The sequence below is a fragment of the Delphinapterus leucas genome, chromosome 16 (genome assembly GCF_059928025.1).
Source record: "Delphinapterus leucas isolate spDelLeu-1000000601 "Yukka" chromosome 16, BTC_Dleu_Yukka2, whole genome shotgun sequence".
NCBI classification, from domain to species: domain Eukaryota; kingdom Metazoa; phylum Chordata; class Mammalia; order Artiodactyla; family Monodontidae; genus Delphinapterus; species Delphinapterus leucas.
The window spans coordinates 33,721,088-33,739,819 of NC_143144.1; positions in this window are offsets into that span (position 1 = coordinate 33,721,088).

Below are 18,732 nucleotides of genomic sequence, written 5' to 3' on the forward strand. Positions count from 1 at the left end.
TGTAACCAGACCTCTGTGGACAGCTGCAAGAACAAAGGATTCCTGCATCAAGAAGTATGCAACAACCAGCTACCTGCCTCCCCCTTTAGTATAAAAGAAGCCCAAATTCTAACGGGTAAGATGGTTCTTTGGGACACTAGTCCACCATCTTCTTGGTCTGCTGGCTTTCTGAATAAAGTTGCTATTCCTTGCCCCAACAACTCCTCTCTCGACTTACTGGCCTGACGTGGCGGCGAGCGGTACGATCTTGGACTCAGTAACAAGATCAGAAGGTGGTGAGATGGTAGAAATGCATGCCATGTTCTGGCAGGCCCAGGTAAAACTTGATTTTACCGAGAGAGATGGGAATCCATTGGAGGGTTTTGAGAAGAGGAATGATCTGATTTATATTATCCTGACTGCTTTGAGACAATCAATTACAGGAGATCAACCAGGGAGACCACTTAGGATGCTACTGCAATAATCCAGGCAAAAGATTATGATGGCTGGAACCCAGTGGTAGCAGTGGAGGTGATGAGAAATTGTCAGATATATTTGAAGACAGAGCTAAGGGGATTTCCAAATGAATGGATTTGGGACATTAAAAAAAGAGGAGTCAAGGATGACTCCAAGGTTTTTGACCTGAACCACTAACTGCACATGAATTTTGCAGTAAAAGAGAGCAGAAAATGATGGTGTAGAAGTAAGGTTTTTTTAACCAGCTATAACAGTTACAATGAATGAACCAGAGGTGTAAGTATCAACTGGGATGCATCAGAACCATGCTAGGTAAAAACAAGCTCCCAGTGGTACACTCAGTAGGATACAATTTATATAAATTTTTAAGACTGCACAACAGTAACCTTTAAACCTCCATACACAAGGTAGTAAAGTGTAAAAACACATATGGAATGATAAACTATGTGCAGCCAGGGTTCCACACCATCTGGCTGCTTCACACTTTTACAAATTCTATTGCCCAGGCCAGATCCTAGTCCAGTTAAACCAGAATCTCTGGGCATGCATCCAGGATGGATCCAGTATTTTTTTAAAGCTCCCTAGGGGGTTCTAGTATGTAGGCAAGGTGGAAAACCACTGCCTTAAATTGAGAAACAACTGTGATATCTTAGAGAAGTACAAGGAATTTTCCCCTTTTATATCTAAGGCTTGAATAGAGTATCTGTTTTAGAGCTAGGCAAGAGACACCCATGCCCTAATTTCCATGTTGTTCAGTCAGGACACACGAAGAAACTCTCCCAAGAGGCAGATGAGCCCAGACTGTGGTCTTCTAACATCCAAGGACCTCCTCGGAGAAATGGCTGATTACAAGCTTAGGGCAGAGAATGTACAAGATGAGCCTGGAACATCTTGTCATAGCGGTTGTCAAGCAAGCTCCCAAACACTACTGAAGGCCTGTAGAAAGAAAGGACCCAGGATCCACCTTGAAAAGGTTCTTTCTTGCTAAAGATGGGACAATATGAGCATCTTTAGTTAAAATGGACTAAAACACATCAGATATCCGTAAGTTCATAATGATCCTTAAAAAATAAAAAAATCATTGGATGATACGAAGAAATCAATTCATTTTAAAACCTGGAAAAGAATAAAGAAATAAGCACTTATCCTATCTTTGTTGCTTCACAGTAACCAAAGAGTTGATGAGAGAAGTTTCTCATTACAGAAGTACTTGCTCAGGGCTGGTCCAGCCTAATTAGAATGGGAATGGTCGCAGTGTGGCCAGTGGGAGAGGCCAAGTCCCTGGAAATGCCTCTCTGGCTTAGTCCATAGGGCAGCTCCTTACAAGCTTCCTCCTAGCAGATGGTGCCTCGAACTACTCTCTACATCCAGCAAGACATTCTGGTTCCATTTCCTACTCCAAATGCTCCCTCAGTACAGACTGAGTCAGTTAAAATCTTGATCCTACCCCTCACTTTATGGGGGAAAACAGAATTCTGGGGAGATGATGTTATAGGACCCAAAGTGGTCAGGAGCAGCTTTTTGATGGAGAGAAAAGAGCTCTGAACTAAGCCTCCAGAGCTGGGACACCAATTTGCTAGGAAACCTTGTGCTGGTCTCTTTCTTCTCTAGGCCTATTTCTTCATCTGTGTCATCTACGGGCTATTCTAGATTTGGTAGCTACAAGCCCTGTATAATTCATATAATTCGTTCATCAGGTCAAACCTATAGCCCAGATCTCTATGCTGTTGTTACAGAACCAGCCCTCCTTGGATCAATGGACTGGACATTCCAGGAAAGCAGGGAATTGTTGATCTTGTTCATCCTGGTTTCCTCAGCACCCAGTATAGAGCCTATTCCTCAATAAATAATAGAGCTTGGATGGCAAAAACAGCCATAAGAAAAGTCAAAAGGCCAATAAACAACAGGGAAAAAACACTTGCAATTCAAACTACAAAAGGATGGTTTTTCAAATACCAGTTCCTACAAATCAATAAAAGGTTAACAGAATTCCAGTTTCCAGTCCCCCCAAGTAAAGAGCTTGGAAGTTAATACTCTATCCTAACAAGTAAAAAACTAGAAAATCAACAACTCTTCTTAGATCTTTAAAAGAAATGAGGCAACAGGGAAAACTGCTGGCCCCCAAAGTGGAGAGTCCAACAGGCCAATACAGAGAATTACAACTTACTGAAGCACAAATCCATGTGTAGAAACCTCTGTGGGCACCAATTCTAGGACAGGAATACCTAAACTGTAATTGATGAATTGCTGGAGGCTCAGTGTGGGCAAGTCTTCGAGTCAAAAACTCCAGGGGACTAAGTCATAGGGAGTCCCCACACTTTTGTGAGTTTTACCTCCAGAAACTTGACCAGGTTCTCACAGTAAGTATTAGAGAAAAATCCCCTCATGCTTCTGGCAGGGGGAGGGGAAAAGCAACCATTTTGAACTATGCCAGAGCTATCTAACCAGAGCCTAGCTGGCATGGGGGAAAAGAAATACCCTACTCCAGCAGACTCTAGCCTTGCATGTAGGAGAAAGGAAATCCCTAACTACAGCCCACTCTAGCCAACCTGTCCCACCTATGTGGGGATGGGATACTAAGAAGCACTTGGGAAGTTCACAGTCCAGGTGCACAGGCTCAGTAAAAGACTCAGACTTAATCACAGGACTAATAACACTCCCTCTACCCCACCCCCACATTACTAAATTGCTAAACAGCAATTCCTTTCACCCAGTATACCATGCCCTGCAATCAAAAAAAAAAAATTACAAAGCATACTAAAAGACAAAAATCATAGTTTGAAGAGACAAAAATGAGCCTCAGAACCAGACTCAGATATGGCAGGGATGACTGGAATTATCATATCGGGAATTTAAAATAACTATGATTACTATGCTAAGGGCTCTTATGGATAAAGTAGACAGCATGAAACAACAGATAGACAATGTAAGCAGAGAGATGGATATTCTAAGAAAGAATAAAAAAGAAAAGCTAGAGATAAAAAACACTGGAACAGAAACGAAGAATGCCTTTGATGAGCTTTCAAATAGACGGGACACAGCTGAGAAAAGAACCTCTGTGCTTGAGGATATCTCAATAGAAACTTCCCAAACTGAAGAGCCTCATCCACCAGAGGGCAGACAGCAGAAGCAAGAAGAACTACAATTCTGTGGCCTGTGGAAGGAAAACCACATTCACAGAAAGACAAAATGAAAAGGCAGAGGACTTTGTACCAGATGAAGGAACAAGATAAAACCCCATAAAAACAACTAAATGAAGTGGAGATAGGCAACCTTCCAGAAAAATAATTCAGAATAATGATAGTGAAGATGATCCAAGACCTCAGAAGAAGAATGGAGGCAAAGATCGAGAAGACGCAAGAAATGTTTAACAAAGACCTAGAAGAATTAAAGAACAAACAAACAGAGATTAACAATACAATAACTGAAATGAAAAATACACTAGAAGGAATCAATAGCAGAATAACTGAGGCAGAAGAACAGATGAGTGACCTGGAAGACAGAATGGTGGAATTCACTGCTGTGGAACAGAATAAAGAAAAAAGAATGAAAAGAAATGAAGACAGCCTAAGAGACCTCTGGGACAACATTAAACCCAACAACATTCGCATTACAGGGGTCCCAGAAGGAGAAGAGAGAGAGAAAGGACCCGAGAAAATATTTGAAGAGATTATAGTCAAAAACTTCCCTAACATTGGAAAGGAAATAGCCACCCAAGTCCAGGAAGTGCAGAGTGTCCCAGACAGGATAAACCCAAGGAGAAACACGCTGAGACCCATAGTAATCAAACTGACAAAAATTAAAGACAAATTATTGAAAGCAACGAGGGAAAAATGACAAAAAATATACAAGGGAACTCCCATAAGGTTAACAACTGATTTCTCAGCAGAAACTCTACAAGCCAGAAGGGAGTGGCATGATATATTTAAAGTGATGAAAGGGAAGAACCTACAACCAAGATTACTCTACCCAGCAAGGATCTCATTCAGATTTGACAGAGAAATCAAAAGCTTTACAGACAAGCAAAAGCTAAGAGAATTCAGCACCACCAAATCAGCTCTACAACAAATGCTAAATGAACTTCTCTAAGTGGGAAACACAAGAGAAGAAAAGGACCTAAAAAAACAAACCCATAACAATTAAGAAAATGGTAATAGGAACATACATATCGATAATTACCTTAAACGTGAATGGATTAAATTCTCCAACCAAAAGACACAGGCTGGCTGAATGGATACAAAAACAAGACCCATATATATGCTGTCTACAAGAGACCCACTTCAGACCTAGGAACACATACAGACTGAAAGTGAGGAGATGGAAAAAGATATTCCATGCAAATGGAAATCAAAAGAAAGCTGGAGTAGCAATACTCATATCAGATAAAATAGACTTTAAAATAAAGAATGTTACAAGAGACAAGGAAGGACACTACATAATGATCAAGGGATCAATCCAAGAAGAAGATAGAACAACTATAAATATATATGCACCCAACATAGGAGCACCTCAATACATAAGGCAACTGCTAACAGCTATGAAAGAGGAAATCGACAGTAACACAATAATAGTGGGGGACTTTAACACCTCACTTACACCAATGGACAGACCATCCAGACTGAAAATTAATAAGGAAACACAAGCTTTAAATGACACAATAGACCAGATAGACTTAATTGATATGTATAGGACATTCCATCCGAAAACAGCAGGTTACACTTTCTTCTCAAGTGCACATGGCACATTCTCCAGGATAGAACACATCTTGGGTCACAAATCAAGCCTTGGTAAATGTAAGAAAATTGAAATCATATCAAGCATCTTTTCCGACCACAGTGTTATGAGATTAGAAATCAGTTACAGGGAAAAAAACATAAAAAACACAAACACCTGGAGGCTAAACAATATGTCACTAAATAACCAAGAGATCACTGAAGAAATCAAAGCGGAGATCAAAAAATACCTAGCGACAAATGACAAGGAAAACATGATGATCCAAAACCTATGGGATGCAGCAAAAGCAGTTCTAAGAGGGAGGTTTATAGCAATACAATCCTACCTCAAGAAATAAGAAAAATCTCAAATAAACAATCTAAACTTACACCTAAGGAACTAGAGAAAGAAGAACAAATAAAACCCAAAGTTAGTAGAAGGAAAGAAATCATAAAGATCACAGCAGAAATAAATGAAATAGAAACAAAGAAAACAACAGCAAAGATCAATAAAACTAAAAGCTGGTTCTTTGAGAAGATAAACAAAATTGATAAACCTTTAGCCAGACTCATCAAGAAAAAGAGGGAGAGGACTCATATCAATAAAATTAGAAATGAAAAAGGAGAAGTTTCAATGGACACCGCAGAAATACAAAGCATCCTAAGAGACTACTACAAGCAACTCTATGCCAATAAAATGGATAACCTGGAAGAAATGGACAAATTCTTAGAAAGGTATAACCTTCCAAGACTGAACCAGGAAGAAACAGAAAATATGAACAGACCAATCACAAGGAATGAAATTGAAACTGTAATTAAAAATCTTCCAACAAACAGAAGTCCAGGACCAGATGGCTTCACAGGTGAATTCTATCAAACATTTAGAGAAGAGCTAACACCCATCCTTCTCAAAGTCTTCCAAAAAACTGCAGAGGAAGGAACACTCCCAAACTCATTCTATAAGGCCACCATCACCCTGATAACAAAACAAGACAAAGATAAGAAAGAAAAAGAAAATTACAGACCAATATCACTGATGAATATACATGCAAAAATCCTCATCAAAATACAAGCAAACAGAATCCAACAACACATTAAAAGGATCATACACCATGATCAAGTGGGATTTATCTCAGGGATGCAAGGATTCTTCAATATATGCAAATCAATCAATGTGATACACCATATTAACAAATTGAAGAATAAAAATCATATGATCATCTCAATAGATGCAGAAAAAGCTTTTGACAAAATTCAACACCCATTTATGATAAAAACTCTCCAGAAAGTGGGCATAGAGGGAACCTACCTCAACATAATAAAGGCCATATACGACAAACCCATAGCAAACATCATTCTCAATGGTGAAAAACTGAAAGCATTTCCACTAGGATCAGGAACAAGACAAGGAGGTCCACTCTTGCCACTCTTATTCAACATAGTTTTGGAAGTCCTAGCCACAGCAATCAGAGAAGAAAAAGAAATAAAAGGAATACAAATTGGAAAAGGAGAAGTAAAACTGTTACTGTTTGCAGATGACATGATACTATACATAGAGAATCCTAAGGATGCCACCAGAAAACTACTAGAGTAGTTTTGATTAATGAATTTGGTAAAGTTGCAGGATACAAAATTAATGCACAGAAATCTCTTGCATTCCTATACACTAACAATGAAAGATCAGAAAGAGAAATTAAGGACACAATCCCATTCACCACTGTAACTAAAAGAATATAATACCTAGGAATAAACCTACCTAAGGAGGTAAAAGACCTGTACTCAGAAAACTATAAGACACTGATGAAAGAAATCAAAGATGACACAAACAGATGGAGAGATATACCATGTTCTTGGATTGGAAGAATCAATATTGTGGAAATGACTGTACTACCGAAAGCAATCTACAGATTCAATGCAATCCCTATCAAATTACCAGTGGCATTTTTTACAGAACTCGAACAAAAAATCTTAAAATTTGTATGGAGACACAAAAGACCCTGAATAGCCAAAGCAGTCTTGAGGGAAAAAAATGGAGCTGGAGGAATCAGACTGCCTGACTTCAGACTATACTACAAAGCTACAGTAATCAAGACAATATGGTACTGGCACAAAAGCAAAAATATAGATCAATGGAACAGGATAGAAAGCCCAGAGATAGGGCTTTCCTGGTGGCGCAGTGGTTGAGAGTCTGCCTGCCGATGCAGGGGACACGGGTTAGTGCTCCAGTCTGGGGGGATCCCACATGCCGCGGAGCGGCTGGGCCCGTGAGCCATGGCCGCTAAGCCTGCACGTCCACAGCCTGTGCGTCTGGAGCCTGTGCTCCGCAACGGGAGAGGCCACAACAGTGAGAGGCCCGCATACCACAAAAAAAAAAAGCCCAGAGATAAACCTACGCACCTATGGTCAACTAATCTATGACAAAGGAGGCAAGGATATACAATGGAGTAAAGACAGTCTCTTCAATAAGTGGTGCTGGGCAAACTGGACAGCTACATGTAAAAGAATGAAATTAGAACACTCCCTAACACCATACACAAAAATAAACTCAAAATGGATTCGAGACCTAAATGTAAGACCAGCCAATTTTAAAAGTCTTAGAGGAAAACATAGGAAGAACACTCTTTGACATAAATCACAGCAAGATCTTTTTTGATCCACCTCCTAGAGTAATGGAAATAAAGTCAAAAATAAACAAATGGGACCTAATGAAACTTCAAAGCTTTTGCGAAGCAAAGGAAACTACAAGCAAGATGAAAAGACAACCCTCAGAGTGGGAGAAAATATTTGCAAACGAATCAGTGGACAAAGGATTAATTTCCAAAATAAATAAACAGCTCATGCAGCTCAATATTAAAAAAACAAACAACCCAATCCTAAAATGGGCAGAAGACCTAAACAGACATTTCTCCAAAGAAGACATACAGATGGCCAAGAAGCACATGAAAAGCTGCTCAAAATCACTAATTATTAGAGAAATGCAAATCAAAACTACAATGAGGTATCACCTCACACAAGTTAGAATGGGCATCATCAGAAAATCTACAAACAACAAATGCTGGAGATGGTGTGGAGAAAAGGGAACCCTCTTGCACTGTTGGTGGGAATGTAAATTGATACAGCCACTATGGAGAACAGTATGGAGGTTCCTTAAAAAACTAAAAATAGAATTACCAAATGATCCAGCAATCCCACTACTGGGCATATACCCAAAGAAAACCATAACTCAAAAAGACACATGCACCCCAACGTTCATTGCAGCACTATTTACAATAGCCAGGTCATGGAAGCAACCTAAATGCCCATCGACAGACGAATGGATAAAGAAGTTGTGGTACATATATACAATGGAATATTACTCAGCCATAAAAAGGAATGAAATTGGGTCATTTGTAGAGACATGGATGGATCTAGAGACTGTCATACAGAGTGAAGTAAGTCAGAAAGAGAAAAACAAATGTTGTATATTAACGTATATATGTGGAACCCAGAAAAATGGTACAGATGAACCCATCTGTAGGGCAGAAATAGAGACACAGATGTAAAGACAAACATATGGACACCAAGGGGGGAAAGTGGTGGAGGCAGTGGTGGTGGCAGGATGAATTGGGAGATTTTGATTGACATATACACTAATATGTATAAAATAGATAACTAATAAGAACCTGCTGTATAAAAAAATTAATGAAATAAAATTCCAAAATTCAAAAAAACAAAAAAGAAAGAAACTTCCAAAACTGAAAAGCAAAGCAAACACACACACACAGACACACACACACTGAAAATAGTAGAACAGAATATCCAGGAACTGTGGGACAACTAAAAGTTAGGTGTAACATATGCATAATGGTTATACCAGAAGGAGAATAGAGAAACAAAAGAATGTTTGAAGCTGTAATGACTGAGAATTTCCCCCAAATTAATGTCAGACACCAAACCACAGAACAAGGAACCTCAGAGAACACCAAGCAGGATAAATGCAAAAACAAAACAACAAGAACAAAAAACACCCTACACCTAGGTATATCATAGTAAAATTGCACAAAATCAAAAAGAAAAATTCTTGAAAAATCAGAGGAGAAAACACCTTACCTATAGAAGAATGAAGATAAGAATTACATCCAACTTTTCCTCAGAAACCATGTAAGCAAGAAGAGAGTAGAGTGTAATTTTTAAAGTGTTGGGGGAGGGATTTCCCTGACAGTCAGTGGTTAAGACTCTGTGCTTCCACTGCAGGGGGCACAGGTTCGATCCCTGGTCAGGGAACTAAGATCCCACATGCTGCACAGTGCAGCCAAAAAAATAGAATAAATAAGGAAAGAAAGGAAGGAAGGAAGGAGGGAAGGAAGGAAGGAAGGAGGGAGGGAGGGAAGAAAGAAAGGAAGAAACAAAGAAAGTGGTGGGGGAAGAAAACATCAACATTGAATTCTGTATCTGGCAAAAATGAAGGAGAAATAAAGACTTTCTCAAACAAACATAAATTGAGGGACTTTGTTGCCAGTATATCTGCATGGCAATCAATGTTAAAAGAAGTTCTTCAGAGAGAAGGAAAATGATATAGTCAGAAACTCAGATCTACATAAAGAAAATAGAGCATTGGAGAAGGAATAAGTGAAGGCAAAACAAAAATTTTTATTTTTCTTATTCTTAATTGATCTAACAGATAAGTTTGTTTAAAATAATAATAGTAAAAATATATTCAATTATGTATGCTTATATATATGCTATGTATAAGTGAAGTGAATGATAGCAATGATACAATGGATGGGAGGCAGGAATTGTAATTATTTTATTATTACAATGTACTCACACTGCACCATGAAGTGGTATAGTGTTATTTGAAAGTGGACTTGGATTAATTGCAAATGTATACTGCAAACTCTGGGGCAAACACTAAAAAAAGTAAACAAAGAAGGATAAGTGATATAACTAAGAAATGAAAGAAAACAGAATCATATAAACTGTTCAATTAAAACTATAAAAGACAGCAAAAAAAGTGGAAGACAAAAATAGGAACAATATAAAAAAGTCAACAAATAAAAACTTATATGGTAGAAATTAATCCAACTATATCAATAATCACTTTAAATGTTAATGTTTGAAATATACCAATAAAAGAAGATTGTCAAGAGTGGACCAAAAAACAAGACCCAACTATATGTTATCTACAAGAAACCCACTTTAAATATAAAGACATGTATACATTAAAAACAAATGGGGACTTCCCTGGTGGCACAGTGGTTAAGAATACGCCTGCCAATGCAGGGGACACAGGTTTGAGCACTGGTCTGGGAAGATCCCACATGCCGCAGAGTACCTAAGCCTGTGCGCCGCAACTACTGAGCCCGTACTCTAGAGTCCGCGAGCCACAACTACTGAGCCCACATGCCACAACCACTGAAGCCCATGTGCCTAGAGCCCGTGCTCTGCAATAAAGAGAAGGCACCGCAATGAGAAGCCCACACACCTCAACAAAGAGTAGCCCCGGCTCGCCGCAACTAGAGAAAGCCCACATGCAGCAACAAAGACCCAACGCAGCCAAAAATAAATAAATAAATAAACTTATTTATTTTTAAAATATTAAAAGACAAAACAAATGGATGGAGAAATACATACAATGCTAACACTAATCCAAAGAAAGCAGAAGTATCTATATTAATTTCAGACAGAGCAAACTTTAGAGCAAGGAAAGCTATCAGGGAAAAAGAAGGGCACTGCATAATGATAAAGGGGTAAATTCTCTAAGAACACAAAACAATTCTAATATGTATGCGCCTAACAACAGAGCATCAAAATACATGAGACAAACATCAGTAGAACTGCAAGGAGAAACAGATGAATCCATCATTACAGTTGGAGGCTTCAACACCCATCTATCAGAAAATGGATAGATCCAGCAGGCAAAAAACCAGTAAGGACATAGTTGAAATCAACAACAGTCATCAATCAAATGTATATAATGGACATTGATAGACTGCTTTGTCCAACAGCAGAATATACAATCTCCTCAAGCTCACATGGAACACTCACCAAGATAGAGCATAGTCTGGGCCATCAAACGTAACTTCTGTTCTTCAAGAAAAGAAATCATACAGTGTCTGCTCTCAGACTGCAGTGGAATTAAACTAGTAATCAATAACACAAAGATAGCTGGAAATCCCCAAATACTTGAAGATTAAACAACACACTTCTAAATAATACATGGGTCAAAGAAGAAATCTCAAAAATATGTTTAACTAAATGAAAATGAAAATATAACTTAACAAAATTTGTGGGGTACAGTGAAAGCAGTGATTAGAGCGAAATTTATAGCACTGAATGCACATATTAGAAAAGAAGAAAGATCTAAAATCAATAATTAAACTTCTACCTTAAGAAACTAGAGAGAGAAGAGTAAATTAAATCCAAAGTAAGAAGAAAAAAAGAAATAAAAATTAGAACAGAAATCAAGTAAATTGAAAATAGGAAATCAATAGAGAAAATCAACTAAACCAAAAGTTTATCCTTTGAAAAGATCAATAAAATTGATAAGCCTCTAGCCAGGCTAACTAAGAAAAAAAGGGAGAGGACACAAATTACTAACATAAGAAATGAAAGAAGGGACATCACTATAGATCCCATGGCCATTAAAAGGATAATAAGGAAATACTATGAACAACCCTATATGCACAAATTTGATAACCAGGTGAAATGGACCACTTCCACAAAAGATATAATCTGCCAAAACTCACACAAGAAGAGATAGACAATTTGAACAGGCCTATATTTATTAGAGAAATTTAATCAATAATTAATAACTTTGCAAACATAAAGCACTAGGCCCAGATGGGTTCACTGAATTCTACCAAACATTTAAAGAAGAAAATATACCAATTTTCGGGCTTCCCTGGTGGCACAGTGGTTAAGAATCTGCCTGCCAGTGCAGGGGACAGGGGTCTGAGCCCTGGTCTGGGAAGATCCCTCATGCTGCGGAGCAACTAAGCCCATGTGTCACAACTACTGAGCCTGTGCTCTAGAGCCCGTGAGCCACAACTACTGAGCCCACGTGCCACAACTACTGAAGCCCACGTGCCTAGAGCCCGTGCTCCGTAACAAGAGAAGCCACCACAACGAGAATCCCATGCACCGCAACTAGGAGTAGCCCCTGCTCGCTGCAACTAGAGAAAGCCCACGCGCAGCAACAAAGACCCAACGCAGCCAAAAATAAATAAATAAATAAGAAAATATACCAATTTTCTACAATTTCTTTCAGAAGACAGATGCAGAGTGAATACTTCCTAACTCATTCTATGATATCAGCATTGCCCTAATACCAATACCAGACAAAGCCATTACAAGAAAACTACAGACCAATATCTCTCATGAACATGGATGCAAAAATCCTCAACACAATATTAGCAAATCAAATTCAACAATATATAAAAAGAATTATACACCACAATTAAGTGGGGTTTATCCTAGTATGTAAGGCTGGTTCAACATTCAAAAATCAATTCATGTAACCCATCATATCAACAGGCTAAAGAAAAAAGCCACATGATCAAATCAATAGATGCAGAAAAAGCGTTTGACAAAATCCAAAACCTACTCATAATAAAACTCCTCAGTAAACAGGAAAAGAGGGGATCTTCCTCAACTTGATATCTATTTTAAAACCACACAGATTATCATGTCATCTGTTGTCTATTCTGTTCCACTGGTCTATGTGCCTGTTTTATGCCAGTACCATACTATTTTGATTACTATAGCTTTGTAATATAGTGCAAAATCAGGAAGTGTGATGCCTCCAGATTTGTTCTTTCTTAGAATTGCTTTGGCTATTTGGGGTTTTAGGATAGTTTTTCCTATATCCTTAAAAAATGCCATTGGAAATTTGATGGGGACTGCATTGAATCTGTAAATTCCTTTGGGCAGGATGGACATTTTCACAATATTAATTCTTCCAATCCAGCAATATGGAATATCTTTCCATTTATTTGTGTCTTCTTTTTCCTTTTTATTATTTGTGTCTTCTTCAGTCTCTTTCATCAACATCTTATACTTCTCAGTGTACAGGTCTTTCACCTCCTTGGTTCAATTTATTCCTAAATATTTTATTGTTTTTTGGGGATGCTATTGTAAATGAAATTGCTTTTTTTTTTGCTATAATCATTTTATTTCTGAAAATAAAATAATGGCCCTTCTTTTAGTAATGATTTTAACAACTTGAGTCTTTTACTTTTTTACTAGTCTAGCTAAAGATTTGTCAACTTTGTTGATCCTTTCAAAGAATCAACTTTTGGTTTTGTTGATTTCTTCTCTATATTTCTTCTACTCTCTATTTCATTTATTTTGGCACTAATCTTTATTATTTCCTTCCTTCTGTTTGTGTCTGGTTTGGTTTGCTCTTCTTTTTCTAGTGTCTTGAGGTAAGGTTAGGTTATTGATTTGAGATCTTTCCTTTTAAAATATAGATGTTGGGCTTCCCTGGTGGCGCAGTGGTTGAGAGTCCGCCTGCCGATGCAGGGGACACGGGTTCGTGCCCCGGTCTGGGAGAATCCCACATGCCGCGGAGCGGCTGGGCCCGTGAGCCATGGCCGCTGAGCCTGCGCGTCCGGAGCCTGTGCTCCGCAACGGGAAGGCCACAACAGTGAGAGGCCCGCGTACCACAAAAATAAATAAATAAAAATAAATAAAATAAAATATAGATGTTTACAGCTATAATTTTCCATCTGAGCACTGTGTTGGTTGCATAAATTTTGGTATGCTGTGTTTTTGTTTTCATTAATCTCAAAATATTTCCTAATATCCCTTGTGACTTCTTCTTTGACCTCTTGGTTATTTAAGAGTATGTTGTTTAATATCCACACAATTGTGAATTCCTCAAATTTCCTTCTGGTAATGATTTCTAATTTCATTCCATTGTGGTCAGAAAACAAACTTTTTGTATGATTTCAATTCTTTTAATTTTTTAAGACTTATCTGATTGCCTAACATATGGTCTCTACTGAAGAATGTTTCATAGGCACTTGAGAAGAATGTATTCTGCAGTTGTTGTATGGAGTGTTCTATAGATGTCTATTAGCTTAGATGTGTATTAACTTAGAAAGCTTAGATTGCTTTCTTTCTCTTTCAGATAGTTTGTTGTTAATGTATAGAAATGCAATTGATTTCTGTATGTTGATCTTGTATCCTCCAACTTTACTGAATTCATTTATCAGTTATAGCAGTTTTTTTGGTGGTCTTCAGGGTTTTCTATATCACGTCATCTGCAAACAGAGATACTTTTACTTCTTTCTTTCTGATTTGGATGACTTTTATTTCTTTTTTTTGCCTAATTGCTATGACTAAGATTTCCAGTACTATGTTGAATAGAAATGGTGATGGTGGGCATCCTTGTCTTGTTCCTGATCTCAGAGGAAAGGCTTTTAACTTTACACCATTGAGTATGATGTTAGCTATGGGCTTGTCATATATGGCCTTTATTATGGTGAGGAATAATCCTTCCATACTTAATTTGTTGAGTTTTTATCATGAAAGGATGTTGAATTTTGTCAAATGCTAAACATACTTCTTTCCCTTAAGGTATGACCTGGAAGAAGCACATATAACTTTTGCTCACATCCCATTGGCCAGGACTAAGGGCCATACATCCATTCCTTGGAGATATTGTGGGTTCAGCTTCAGATTACTGCAATAAAGTAAATATAGCAATAAAGCGAGTCACATGAATTTTTTGGTTTTGCAGTGCATACAAAAGTTATGTTTACACTATACTGTAGTCTGTTAAGTGGACAGTAGCATTATGTCAAAGAAAACAGTGTACATACCTTAATTTAAAAATACTGCCAAAAACTGCTAACCATCATCTGAGCCTTCTGCAAGTCATAATCTTTTTGCAATAGTAGCATCAAAGATCACTGATCACCATAACAAATATAATAATAATGAAAAAGTTTAAAATATTGCGAGGATTACCAAAATGTGACACAGAGACACAAAGTGAACAAATGCTGTTGGAAAAATGGCACCTATAGACTTGCTTGATGCAGGTTCCTACAAACCTTCAATTTGTAAAAAACACAATAAAGTGAAGCTCAATTAAATGAGGTATGCCTGTACTTAACTGCAAGAGTGGTTGGGAAATGTAGTCTTTCTCATGGATGGCTTTATATGTTGCCAAACTTTGGTGACTCTATCCCTAAAAAAATAAAACAGAATGGATTTTAGGGTTCAACCAACAGTGTCTGCCATAACATATTGATAGGAAAATACATGAAAAACCAGTAACAGTATTTGCTTCTAGGAATAGGGTACTGGTGGCTGGGAACACAGGTGAGAGGAAAATGTCCCTTTTAATGCCCTTTTGAACTTTAATACATGTGAATGCATTAACTAATTAAATATTTTTAACAAAGTAATAAAATAGCATTATCCTATGCACTTAGTAAACCTCCATATCTGATTCACTGATCAAAAGTTTTTTTGTGCCCTCACCCTTAGCCCCTCAGAGAGGGTTATAGATGTGGCATGAAAGTTGGGCCACATTAAGCTCTATTAAATCAGTATGGTTTGAGGAGCCAGGGAAGCCCCGGTGGGCCTGCACAGGCAGAGGCCTGGAGAGGAATGCAAATTCAGATAAGCAGCTGGGAGAGCTGCTCTCCCTGACAGTGGACCCAGTTGGCACTGGGCCTTCCTTGTGCCCTTCCTGACTGTGCTTGTTTAGGGGGACAGAAGGCCAGTTCTGCTACCAGGCCCTTAACCCAACACCGATCATACTCAAAAGGAGGAGGCGGCCAGCGCCCTCCGGACAGGAGGGGCTTGGGAGCTGGGCCTGGAGACACAGCCAGCTCCTGGGGTGGGCTGTGAGGCTTGCCCTTTCAAGCAGAAAGCCTTTGAAGCATCTGCCAGGCAGAGGCCTTGGCTGCCCTTATCTGGCTTTCATTTCTATCCCAACATTTGTGACTCAAGAGAACCTTGGGGTAACTTTGGGCCTATGTGGGGTGAAGGCTGGGGGCCACCAGCAGTGAACCCCTCACCCTAGTGCACAGGGTCAGGCCCCTCACCGGCCCCAGCTGGGCCATGGGGCAGAGCACAGGACAGACACCCTCCCACCTCCTGGTGCATAGACAGTGAAGGTCCCGCTCCCTGGACTGGCTCCCAGCACCCCATGGGCTCCCCACAGCTGCTCTTAAATGCCCAAGGAGCTCTTTACCCACAGAGAAACATAGCCAACTCCGCACCTTGTCTCACGTGCAATATAGGAAAACTGAAACAGTTAACATTTCTCTAAATATTCACATACTATTCGTACAACTAACAAATTGACTTTTTATAATTTTAACAAAGTAGATTTCCCTGAACAATTGAAGTTAAATGTAATCAATTACACTCTTCCCAATTCTAATGCTTCAGTCTCATAAATGTTTCAAACACATTTAAAACTCGACAAATAAGAATATAATCATCACAAAACCGGATCTGCATACTCATACCGAAACTCATCCCGAAAATTACAAATGCTAATGTGTAGGTCTAAATTTGTTTATTATCTTGAGTCAGCAGTCCTAGCAGCAGACTCGATAGACACGACGCTATGTGCCCATTTGCCACCCATCACTGTCCTCTCCTGGGGATCTCAGAGAGCTGGCCATGCAGCTCTGGCCTCACCAGAGCTCTGCACCCCAAACTCTCCGTCCTGGGCAGAGTGACTGGACCAGAGGTGGGTCCTGGACTCTGAGTCAGGACCTCATGGGCTGGCCAGACATGCAAGGCATGCCAACCTGCAAGGCTGGCACAAATGTTCTGCCCAAGAAGGGATGTGGATGGTGACAGCTGACCAAAGCAATCAGCATCTCACTCTTGGGGTACATAAATGTGCCTCTCTGAGAGATGAAGGGGGCAAGGGCTGAAGATTCACAGAGGAGACAGTGGGCAGACCTCAGGCAGGGCCCGAGGGGAAGCTGGGGACCAGCTGGCCAGAAGCAGCTGCAGCAGGAGAAACAAAGTGAGACACTGGTGCCAGAGCATGAGTGACCATCTGGGAGCTGGTGACATGGGGACACCCAGGCCCGTTCTCCTGAAGAGCCTGGCTGAGGGGCTAGGCTGGCTAGTTTCTACTTCCTTGAGTGTTCTCACACAGGCAAAAGGAATGGGCAAAAGATGTTCTGAGCTAAGGTGATGACATGTGCTGAGGCTAAGTGCACAGAAAACAGAAGCTGATCCGGAGATTTATGTTTAGGAAGTGAGGGAAGCAGGACAGGGTGGGGGGAGAAATTGAACTGTGAGGTTATTCCAAGGGAGGCCTCAATTGACCCCATGGGGAGGCTGGAGCTGGGATCACTCATTAGTTGTCCAGAAATGAGCAAAGGGGGATTTGGTGAGCTTTGGGCCCAAGAACCCTGATTGAGGTAGCTCCCTTCTGCCTGGGGTAATTCCCTCCTATCAGATTCCATACCTGGTCCTGAAGGGCAGTCTGTGTGGTCACCACTACACTAGAGGTGACAGACTGGGTCACCGAGTGTGAAGGAGGCCTGTGGTCAGAGATGTGGTTACAGAGACCTGCTCAGATGTGGTTATAGTGACCAGGTGTGGTCGGCCTCTGAAGAATGTTCAGTGAAATTAATTTCTCATGGTCTGGGGGAAGGGGATGATGGGATCAGATTTTCCTTCTAGACTGGGGCTGGGGCTCAGGAGAGAGAGCAAGTCTGGTGATAAACATGAAGTGTGGCCAGGGAAGGCATCTAAAGACACAGGAACAGCAGAGACCTCAGAGACCCTGTGGAGATGGGGGCACGGGGAAGAGCAGCAACAATTACAGGGAGGGGAGATCAGGGCACTCAGAGGAGTAGGTGCGTGGTCCTGCCACTACAATACGTGGTGCTGCCTGAGTGGGTAACTAGAAGAGGGAGCCAGGAGAACAAGTGCTCCAGGAAGGAATCTTCAGACCAAGACTGAAAGCCCTTTTCTCCTGCCCCAACACACCCAGCTGTGGCTCCGTAAACTCAGTTCAGCCGGCTGCCTCTAGATGGCAGTGTGTGCATGCGGCAGCAGCTGTCCCACACTGCTTCCCAGGGAAGGCCAGGTTCTCCCAGGGGACCAGGGAAAAGTCCCCAGAGCCGTGGGGGGGACAGGCAGAGGCACCTGTGATGCCCGCAGCATCCACCTGTGCTCTGCTCTGCTTCAGGTGGGTGGGGCAGGTGCCTCTTTCTCCCCTTCCTAGGGGTTCCTATCAGGGTCCTTCCTGGCAGGGCCTGAACATAGGGGTCCCAGGGGCTTAGTGGACCCCCAAATCCGTGTGTTCGTGACTCTCCAGTCTTGGGTGGAAGACTGAGACACAAAGGTCTGGACATAAAGCTAACACTTCTGATTCTACCACTTATGTGGAGAGTGACTCCCTCTGAGCCTACTTTCCACATTTGTTCTACAAATGCATAGCTCTGTGAAAGTCAGTTCACATGAGATTACTTCAGAAGAAAAAATTTTTCACTGTGAAGTGATTTTCACATTTGCACATAGTCCACAGTTCCCCTGGTGGACAGAGCTTTCAGGGGGCAAAGCTGGGGTTGAACCTAGGCAGTCTGACCTT